We start from the raw sequence: 11,025 nt of genomic DNA on the forward strand, positions 1-11,025 counted from the left end.
GAAAGACATCATCACTTTATCATGACATAATCACTTTATCACTACATCATTTTATTTCATAAAAAATGCAATCCCCTTAATAGATTAATCATAACGTTTGACTCCACAGACATTAGAGCACTCCAGTTCAGCCGCAGCTTCATGCCCACCCTCTGATCCTCTTCCTCCTCCTCCTCCTCCTCCTCCTCCTCCTCCTCCTCCTCCTCCTCCTCCATCCCCCAAACCTCATCGACCTATCATCAAGTCCTCCTCATCCTTCTTCCTTCCTCCAGCTCAGAGATCACAACGCACCAAAGAAACAGCAACACCATCGATTAATTCTGAGTTTGCTGTTGTGAGGAGCCCAGTAAGATGTCATTCAAAATATAAACATGCCTTTGTCATTTTTAATGCTCTCTTAGCTTTTATTTAAACCAGTGTTTTTGATAATATCAGCAGGTCTCATCTCAGCCAGAAGACCCTGCGGATCTCCCACTACTGTGGCCACAGACAATGCCACAGCAGGACCAGAAGTGGGTGTCGGAAGCACTTTTTAGGGTTGGTGCAAAGGGTAAGCTGGAGCTGCGTGAAAACCTGCAGTTGTGGTATCACCCCCCACCACCAGCCCTGTTGTACCACCAAGCTCCAGCACCTGATAGATTTTTTTCACAGCGGCTCTTGCTCTGGATGCCATATAGGCTATGGAAGGTGCGGCTCCAGTGTACTAACCCTGCCTGTGCCAGGCATCAGCTGTGTGGTGGTGGTCTGCACAGGAGAGTACGACAGGTGTTAGATATTGACAGATACTACAACCTGGTGACAGAGACCCTGATCTGTACCAGGTGTAGAACCAGCTACCTGTCCTGGAGTCATGCTGTCCTGCAGCAGTTGGACCTGGCCCATCGATCTGAATTTAGGATCATCCTCACACGCAAGTAAATATTTTGCAGTCATGTTCACTCATATGCTACCTTTTTTGATAAATACTTACAATAATTACAATAATGAGATACCTGATAATAAGATAATTGAATAAATACTTTTTTCCAAGGTATGCCTGTGACATTCGAGTTCTTCGCTTGTTGCGTGAGAGGGGTATGGGGAATGGCCCAGTGAGGATCATCGGCCAGCTGAGGGAGAACCACAGTGAGGAGTGGCTAAAACGTGTGGTTCGGTACACATCAGAGTGTGTGGCCTTTTTGGATAAGCCTGGCCTGCATCCACTGCACTTCCAGGAACCACCACCACTTGCTTCAGTACCCAGCTACAAATGGCTCCTCACTGTATACAGTCAGGACATCCTCAACAGGCTCGATCACATCAAGGCCAGCATCACATCCACGTATGGATCAATTTTAAAAATGGATTCAACTAAGAAGGTTAGAGGAGCTGCTTTAATTACTGTACTGCTTTCTATAACGAATTGTTAGACCAAAATAGCTTTATTTTTCAATGTTACTGATTTGGATGTATGTTGTATTATTTGCAATGTTTATTGTTTCTTTTAGATCACCAAGAAGTTGAGTGGGCCTGCGAAAGGCACAGCACAGTGGCTTACCTCAGTAGGCAATGAGGTAGGTCAGGTGCTGATGAGTGTCCTGACTGCGAATGAAGGGGCTGGGTTAGACTTCATGGCTGCAGGGCTAATGGAGAGGTACCAGAGAGCTGGTGTTGATCCTCCCACTATCCTGTATGTTGACTGTGACTGTTGCAAGGAAGTGGGAGAGACTAAACTGAAGAGGCGGTTCAGCGGCTGGCCCGATGTCATCGTCCGCCTAGACATTTGGCATTTTATGCGACGTCTGGCAGTAGGGTGCACCACTGATGCCCACCAGTTGTACCCTACTTTTATGTCTAGGTTGTCGTCCTGTATTTTTGAGTGGGACGCAGGGGATCTCACTCTGCTGAAAAGGGCCAAGAGGGACCAACTCGCCCAACAGGGCTGGCCTGCAATGACGACGACAGAGCTTGACCGTCATATAAGCAAAGATGAGCTGGCCCAACACTGCAGGAGGAGAACACGAGGAGAGGAAACCACTATCCATCTCCTTGATATGCTCATCAGAGAGCTCATGGGTGGCAAGGGGAATGACGCCCTTGGTGTTCCTCTCCTAGACAGTGTGAGGATGCAGCACATCTGGCATGTCCAGAGACGGCACGTCACCTGTATCCAGGACCCTCCAGATGTGCAGCTCTACACGGAAACTGGAACCATAAACAAGGGCGGGATGGTTCTAAAAACGTATAGGTGTGCCAGAGGCTCCACATCCCTGGAATCATTTCACTGCCACCTAAACAGATTTATTCCAGGTTTGTCATGACAGAATATACCACATCTTGCCACTAATTCCTGTTAATTTAGATATTTGCAGTTAACAGATAATATTTTCACTTTTGCAATTTCTCAAAACAATGTTTGGCTTTCTATTTATTTTTCTAGGGAACAGCGCAAACAGCCTGAACTTCCAGATTTACCTCCTGGAAGGTTTGTTACGCTGGAATCAGGACCGGGCTGCAGCTGCTGTTGCAGGTGGAAGTTCAACCCTGCGTACTTACACAGGGGAGCTGGTTTACTCTGTCAATGAAAACTACAATAAGTTGTATGGCAGGAAATTGGTCCCAAGCTTCACCCCACCTGCAGTATACACAGGTAAATATATTTTGATAAATGCGGTTCACAATGATTTTGGTAAAATTACAAGTGCTTCTGGACAAAAAAAAAGTAATTTTTGACAGATCAGAGAAAAATAATACTACCAGAAATGTTGTACACTGGATTCTTTTTCCTAGGTATCTGGGCAGAAAATTCAATTCATACTAGAAAATAGAGTAACCCTGTCTTTTATGATGCCCTCTGAATTACAATTACTGAATTACAAGCTGACAACAAAAAGATTTACTGCATTTTAATAAACCTTTCTTATTCATTTCCTTTAAAAATGTTTCCTGTTCTAAATATTTCCTCAGGGGAGCTCATTGGAGTGCAATATTTGTTGAGGCAGAATAGTCAGCCCCTGGAGGACATGTGCCCTACCTCCGATAGGACCTCTCAGTTGCTGGAGGAGATAGATGTGGAGGAGCAAGTGGAAGAGGATGAGGGTTTCATTGATTTGTTGGGAGAGGAAGCCACAGTGACAAATCTTGTGGCATTAGATGACCCATTCCTTATAGGTCCACCAGTCCCACCCGCTGCACCACTGACCTGTGTTCAGGCTCCAGCAGTGCCCAGTGTCCAGACTCCTTCCGCTGCACTACTGCCCAACATTCAGGTTCTGCCAGCTGCACCTCTGCCCGGCACCCAGGTTCCACCTGCTGCACCAGTGCCCTGTTTCCAGGCTCCACCAGTGCCCAGTCTCCAGACTCCTTCCGCTGCACCAGTGCCCTGTTTCCAGGCTCCACCAGTGCCCAGTGTCCAGACTCCTTCCGCTGCACCAGTGCCCTGTTTCCAGACTCCTTCCGCTCCACCAGTGCCCTGTTTCCAGGCTCCACCAGTGCCCAGTGTCCAGACTCCTTCCGCTGCACCAGTGCCCTGTTTCCAGACTCCTTCCGCTCCACCAGTGCCCTGTTTCCAGGCTCCACCAGTGCCCAGTGTCCAGACTCCTTCCGCTGCACCAGTGCCCTGTGTCCAGACTCCTTTCGCTGCACCAGTGCCCTGTTTCCAGGCTCCACCAGTGCCCAGTGTCCAGATTCCATCAGCTGCACCGGTGCCCTCAGCAATGGTAAAATGTCCTTTTCTAGACCAATTGTTTCTCATTTAGTCATTCGCCCTTAAGCAGCAAATCCACTAACTCAATTAACAGCATGTAATTATCTAACCAACCGTTATATTTTTCCAGGCTGTTGACGAGCACTGCATTCCTGGAATGGACCGAGTGGATGAGTTGGCGGAGTGTCTGGTGGAGCTGCGTGAAGGGTTGGTCAAAATCCCTTGTCTCTTCAGTCAGTTATATATACATTTCATTCCATATCCTTTTGAATGCTTACATTACTTTTATAATAATCAATAATCAAGTATATGCATTATCACATAATCATTTCTATATTCTTTTGTGCTTGTGAAATTATATTTTTTCTCTTGGATACATGTTGCATTCCAGTCCTGGCCTAAACACGAGGGACACGTTTCGCACGTACTTCACGACACCCCCAACTCTCCGGGGGTCAAGGGTGACATGTGGCTCCTTTTCTCTGGAACAGAGGATCAAGCTATACAGTGTTTTACATGTGTTTTAAATGTATTCTGTCATGTATATTTTCTCTAGAGAGTAATGCCATTTCTCTCCCTTCCTTCCTGAGGAGCTATGTTTTGGTTAACTGATAATGCAGAGCTCAAGCACTCTTTGGCCTTGGTGATGTTATTTGGTGTTGTTCTGTGTGTGTGCGTTTGACTTTCTACATAGGCACTGGGGACACAACGCTCAGCCGTATTGGCGCTCTCCTCCAACCTGCGAGGTCAACGCTGACCTAAATCTAAGGATTGGCGACAGCTATCCTAACTAATGGCGATAGGCACCTTTTATCTGCTCACATGTGTTAAATTGTTTATGGTTTTATGTTCTCTCAGCCAATCAGATGTATGATGATGCTATGCTTGCCCTTGCAAAATGGTATAATTGGTGTATGATTTTGTGTAAGGTAGAGTTGGCTTGCGACCTCCTCGTGAGACTTTGACGCTCGCTCTACCGATGAAACTGCAAACTATTCTTCAGTAAATTTTTATCTTTTTTATTGAACCTCACGACTCCTGGTCTTCTTTCATCATATCTGGTCTCGGGTCTTATAACTGTTACCCCCCTAACAGTTTGGTGGAGGATTGGCGGGAAACCATTCTGTGGTGACATCTCTGGCAAATCAGCAAACAAGGTAGGAAGATTTTATTAACTATTAGGGCTGTCTGATTGGAAGAGATTTTGAAGGGGAACGGGAGAGCTTCACTCCGACGAGGCGAGTGAAGATTATTTATACTACGAGAGTATAAAGGGTTGCTGTTTTGTTTAAAACAGCAAAAGTGAAACGCACTCTGTGGGGGCCCAGTGGGGCAATACTGGTGTGGTACACCACCCCAGCAGAGGGCGTCCCTGGATTAGGTCCAGTGGCACCGCAAAACCTGATCAATCTCTTCCATCTCAGATAGGGGATCCCCGAAGTTAGTGATTCAGGCACTAGTTAGTTAAATTAGGAACTCCAAGGCACTCGAAATATGTGAAAAAAAAGTTAAAAAGCCTTTATTGATGGATGGCTCTAAACATTAAAAATGGTGACAGATCCACCTACGCGTTGCGGCTACATGCCTTCGTCAGGGTGTGACGGCTTAGTGATTCAGGCAGTTAGGGAACAAGATGTTAGTTAGATTAATAAAATAAAATAAAAATAGTAAAATATAGGGTTGTTTGCCAGGGATGCATCAGGAACGGTCCCAAATAAATATATATATAGTGTGACCCAAATTGGCATAGACCAGTTTTATGTGACTTGGGAAAAGAAACATACTTTGTAGTTTCATTGTGTAGAAGTCTTGTAGTGGCGGTTTTATGATATTCATTGATCTTTAGTAAAATATAGATGATTCAAAGAATGTCACATGTGTGACTCTCACTTGTTAGTGTGAGAAGATTCTGTTTATGTACCTGGGAAGGCAGAAGGGAGAGACACTCCAGAGAACAGACGAACGAGGACCTCTGACCTAGATGTCAGAAGGCCATTTGATGCAGGGGGGGCTTAGTGACGAATCTAAACTAGTGTTATGGCTTCCTTGTCTATGGAAAACCACTGGATGGAAAACTACTGTGGGAGGAGGGCTCTGAAGAAGAAGACCTTGAATCTTAGATAAAAGCTGGTTCAGTCTGTCTGGGGGGGGGTCACTCTTCTGCACAGGGTAACAGCTGTGTATTAGACTGCTCCTTCTTGCAAGAATAAATACTTTTAATTTTATAATTTGACTCTGAGTCTCCCTTACGCAGTGATGTTTGTTTGATGAATTTTTGCCACAACAATTTGGTGTCAGAATAGTGGGATTCCTTGGACGATGCCTCCTGGACCTGAGATCGGACGGTGTTTGGCCACCTGGACTGAGTAAGTTCCAGCTCTACCTCGTAAACTTGAGAGAGAGAGGCCGGCCGATGTCAGAGCCCGGGAGAGTCGACCACTGGAAATCAAAAGAACTCAAGGTGGCTCGGAACAACATCTCTGAGTAAAGGTAATTAAATAATTAAATTAAGTTTAATTGGGGGAAGAGTGAAATTGAACCATATTGGCTGAGAACTGTTTTCTGTGGTACGTAATCTGAAATTAATTGATCTACGTACAGATCAAGATATTTCAAACAGATACGAGGGAAAATAATCTGAAATTAATTGAGGTCTGTGACAGAACAAGATATTTCAAGCAGATAAATAATCTGGAATTAATTGAGATCTACGGACAGATCAAGATATTTCAAGCAGATAAATAATCTGGAATTAATTGAGAACTGTGACAGACCAAGACATTTCACACAGATAGGTACCTGAAAATTAATTGTTCCACCACGGAGCGAACTATTTTTGGGTGCTGAGACTAATTGGGGGAACCAAGACAATCGTAACAGATTTTTGGGTGAACCATAATTAGGGCACTGATAGTGCAACCCAACCGACTTGGGTTAAAAAAAAAGATCGGGTTTGTTTCAGAGACGTCTGACAAATAAAGAGAACGCGCGCAAAGGAAAATCCACAGAAAACAGTGAAACAGCCAAAGTATGGGGATGTTTTAAAAGCAAGCTTGCGAAATTTGGTACACCGGTGTTTTGTCAAATGAGATAAAAATTAAGGGCAGAAATGTATTATATTGAGCACCACAAGATTAAAGATGGTGCGGGAATCAGTTGAACAGGGCAGTGAGAAACCGAAGTTGTTGTGTCTGCGTTCAACGTGTGTAAAAGTGTGAAAAGACAATGAGTTGTTGGCTTGAAGCAGATAAAAGAGAACAGAGTTGATGTAGAATGTATTGCCATATAGTAAGAGTGAATATAACTGATAAAAGGGTTTTTATTTTTCATCCATTAGATGGATGCATGACATTAGATGTCAGAAGATTTTTTTGTAACAAAAGTTGATCCTCTTTGTGAAGGATTGAGATTTGAGTAATATGATATTTTGGTTTCTGTAAAAACAGTAGAGATAAGTGGGACAGAGACAGTAATGATAATACTTGTTGAATCTGCAGAGTGCAGACTAACCATTTTGAGAAGAAAACAACTGTAGAAAATGTATGTTATGAAAATAACATTTCTGATAAAATTTATGGAACTATTTATGAACGGCTGTTAAGTCAGATTAAGAAATGGTATGAAAAGTGAGGTTCAGATTAATAATAATAAGGTATTGAGTATGATTAACAGGGATTAACATGATATAAAGATAATGAATGTTTCATTAAGCAAAATGGGGAACAATTCTATATTTTAGTGGTAAAACAAAAGAGTGAAATTATGTTTATTTTTGGTTTGACAACCATTATCTTTTGAACCTAAAGACTCCAGCTGGGAGTACAGCAACAGCGCGTGCTTATTCAGCCCGGCTTCCGGATGATAAATGTGTACTTGCTATTGTAATCAGTGTTGTTGATGATAATACCGAATTAGAGAGATGTAAAGACATATTTTGGAATTCAATAATGTAAAATGTCGGATATTTTGTTGATATTAAGTCATTGAGGGAAAAAGACATTGGCTGTTTTATAAAGGAAAGTATGGGTCGGGGATAATTTCCCTGGACAAGTGTTAAAGTTAAACAGAAACTTTGTGAAGCCGCTTAGAAACAATTTATACATTTGTGCAGTTTATGAAAATGGATGTTGTGCCAATAATAATGATGAAGATTATGATTTGGCTATTGATTGAGTCCGCCACTGGTGGACTGTTAGAAGAATACAGAGAATGGCTTATCAGCTCTGTTTACATTCTGATTGGGACACACTGCTTCAAGTGTGCAGTAAGTTGGAGCTGCTAGAAAGCTCAAGATAATCGAACTATAGGCAAGGGGACAGAGAATGTTTTAATTGTGGTCAGCTGCATTTAGCAGTAACTGTAAATGCCCACTCAGAAAGGTGGAAAAGAAAGTTGATGGAATGTGAAAGTGACGTGTATTAATGTGGGTTTGAAAGTAGAACAGGATTTGAAGACGATATTAAAGTTTTCGTCTGAGAAAGAACTAAGAATGTGAATGCAGTGCTAAGTAAATGAAAGAGAAAAGAAAGTTGATAGATGGAAGTCGTAAGTAGATTGAAAGAGAAAAGAAAGTTGAAAGATTTAAGTCGTAAGGAAATCCTTTTAAAAGGAAAATAACTAAAGTACCAGTAAATGTAAAATTACAGATAGGGAAAATATTTGTAAAGGTAACTAAAAAGATGATTGTCTTTTAATGAAACGCTTAAACATTTTTTTTTGCAGATTGTAATTGAGAATCTGACAACTAAAATTGAGATGTTATAATGAAACGTTATTGAGAAATAGAATAACTACTTGTATTTAAGATCAAATAAGCAGAAGCAGTAGCACTGGGGTTGCTAAATGTAAAAACAATTTTGTAGAAAGGGATCTGTTTAAACAAACAGCTTGGTGTTGACCATGAAGGACCTAGAAGCTGATGTTTTGGTTTCAAAAGATAAGATTGGGACTTGGCTGAAACTGCCAGTATGATAGTCTCAATATGAGTGGAAATTTGTAATGTCGAAATTTCCTGATATAAGAGTAAAAGACAACTATAAAATTATTTTTAGATTGAAAACGTATGTAATTGCTGGCAAAGATGTCTTAAACTGGGCTAGAATTAAAAGATAAAGTAGCTAAAGTAGAGAATGTTTAGTATGAGAAACAGTGTGCCAGTCTTGAAGGTCTCAGAGTCTCGGTCTCATTCAATGTCAGAAGGCTGTTACCTTAGCCTGTCATGACGATTAAGCTATTTATAGTTGAAAATTATAGACACAGATGTTAAAAGAAATCATGTTAAAGGAAATCATTGCCATTCAGAGGGCAATTTGTACTTAAATATTTTAGATTTGTAAAACTGAATGACTTTAAAGAAGTCTTTAAAATAATAATGTAGACCTGAATTGAAGTGACATTTTTGTACTTGTTATTTTAGGACCAGTAACGTATTTGTCTGATCTTAGCCTTCACCATGACACAGGACCTATGACCATGGCTATAGATGTACATTGAATAGACGTGAATAAAGTTCACTGAGATTTTGTTGATCCGGACAGGTCTAACAGATTTGTTTTTAAATACTGTTGTTATTAACCTGTCTCCCTTAACACTAGAGGCAGTCCAGATGGAGGTGACTCTTGAATGTGTCTTTCCTAAGCTCCAGAGAAAAAAAACAGCTGAGTTCTGTTGAAGAAACTGATTGTGTGATGCGAGCGGGTCACCAGTGGGTACGTGACTACTCAAAGACGGGATGATTTTCCTGGCCAGGAAACAGCCTAACGCAGGGGGTCCCGGACACTGCATCTCCGGATGGAGGTGTTATATGTGAGAAGGTATGAGAGTTGAGCGCTGATTACCAGAGGCCACTGGGGTCAGCATAGCATTGGGAGGTCAGATGCTTTGTGAGGAATCGCGACGGTCTGACCCAAGAGAAAATGTAAGTTCCTCTATACCACTCACCAGAGAAAACCCCGCAATTCACTGTATGGCTTGTTTTCAATTGTGACAAGTCTGATGGAAATTATAGATAAAGAGCTAATGTGAATGTGCTTTCAAGAGTCAGCTGAGACCATGAGGTGATTGTCCTTATTTGTTGGGGAGACAGTAACATAACTTATTAATTTATATCAGGAACATGATGGTGGCCTTATGGGCAAGGAAAATTATAGATGTGTTGATTTTGAACTAATATGTCTATAAGATGGTTTTAACTCCTGAAGGTTAGACATGGTGCTGGTTAAAGATTAAGGCAGTTTTTGTAGAGTTTGGATAACAAAGGTGAATTGAGAATTTATACAAGTATTCAAACTAAAGATAACCTTAGAAAATGATAGCATAATGTATTTTAGATTGTTGTAATGGTTCTAATTTGAGTTAAACATTTGTATATTAACATTTATGAACTATTAAGGGTTCTATGATTAATTAAGTTTCAGTCTTAGGAGGCTGTTTGAAAAGATTATTTGTGTAAGAGAGACTGCTGAGTGGAGGAAGGGATTGGGACGCTGTTTGTCTTTCTGTTATCAGGCCTGGTAAGGCAAGTTTAAACAAAATAATGATAATAAACCAAAACAACCCAGTTGACTTTTTTAAAGAAAAATGAATAATGAACAGATAGAACATTTGAAACGGTTTTAGAGGCCATGTAAAATTATATAAAAGCTACAGAAAGATGTGAAGTTTAAATCTTATTTAAACCTTAAATATTATACTTTTAGAGTTAATATAAAAAAAAAGCGAACATTGTAAATGAGCAGTTAACATGCTGTATGTGTGTCTAGCATGAGTGTGTGTGATGGTGACAGCACTTTATGTCTTGTGGGTGTTAAGTGTAGGGCAGCTATTCCGCCTGAATAGTGAGTATATTGTGTCTTTAACCTCTGGAGAGTGTTTTTTCATTACAGATGTGTTAAGGCAAGTGACAAATTGTAAAGAAGGCAAATGCTGAGTGAATCTGATGAGAAGATGATAGAGAACATGGGACGAGCTTTAAGATCACGCTCCGTCTGGTAGTTATTACTTTTGTCATTTATGATGTGGATTTGAATTACTTTTGGATAAGTTTAGGTATTTATATAAATTGGAATTGTGGAGTTGTAGATCATGGGTTGAAATAAAAGAAGATGTTATAGATTTGACAGCAACAACAAAGATGTGACACATTGGCTAAGTCAATATGAAATTATCCAAAGAGCAATTTATTATTATCGTAAACAAGAGGAGAATGTTTTTGTTTTTTTTGACTGACATTGACCAAGTCTGTACAGCACGACCTGACCTCTTAACGAAACGATTGATGACTTTAAAATGGTTGAAGAGGACTGAGTTGCGAGACCAAACAACAGGCCTGAAAAAGCAGG

This window comes from Phoxinus phoxinus (genome assembly GCF_949152265.1).
Source record: "Phoxinus phoxinus genome assembly, chromosome: 9".
Lineage (NCBI taxonomy): Eukaryota > Metazoa > Chordata > Actinopteri > Cypriniformes > Leuciscidae > Phoxinus > Phoxinus phoxinus.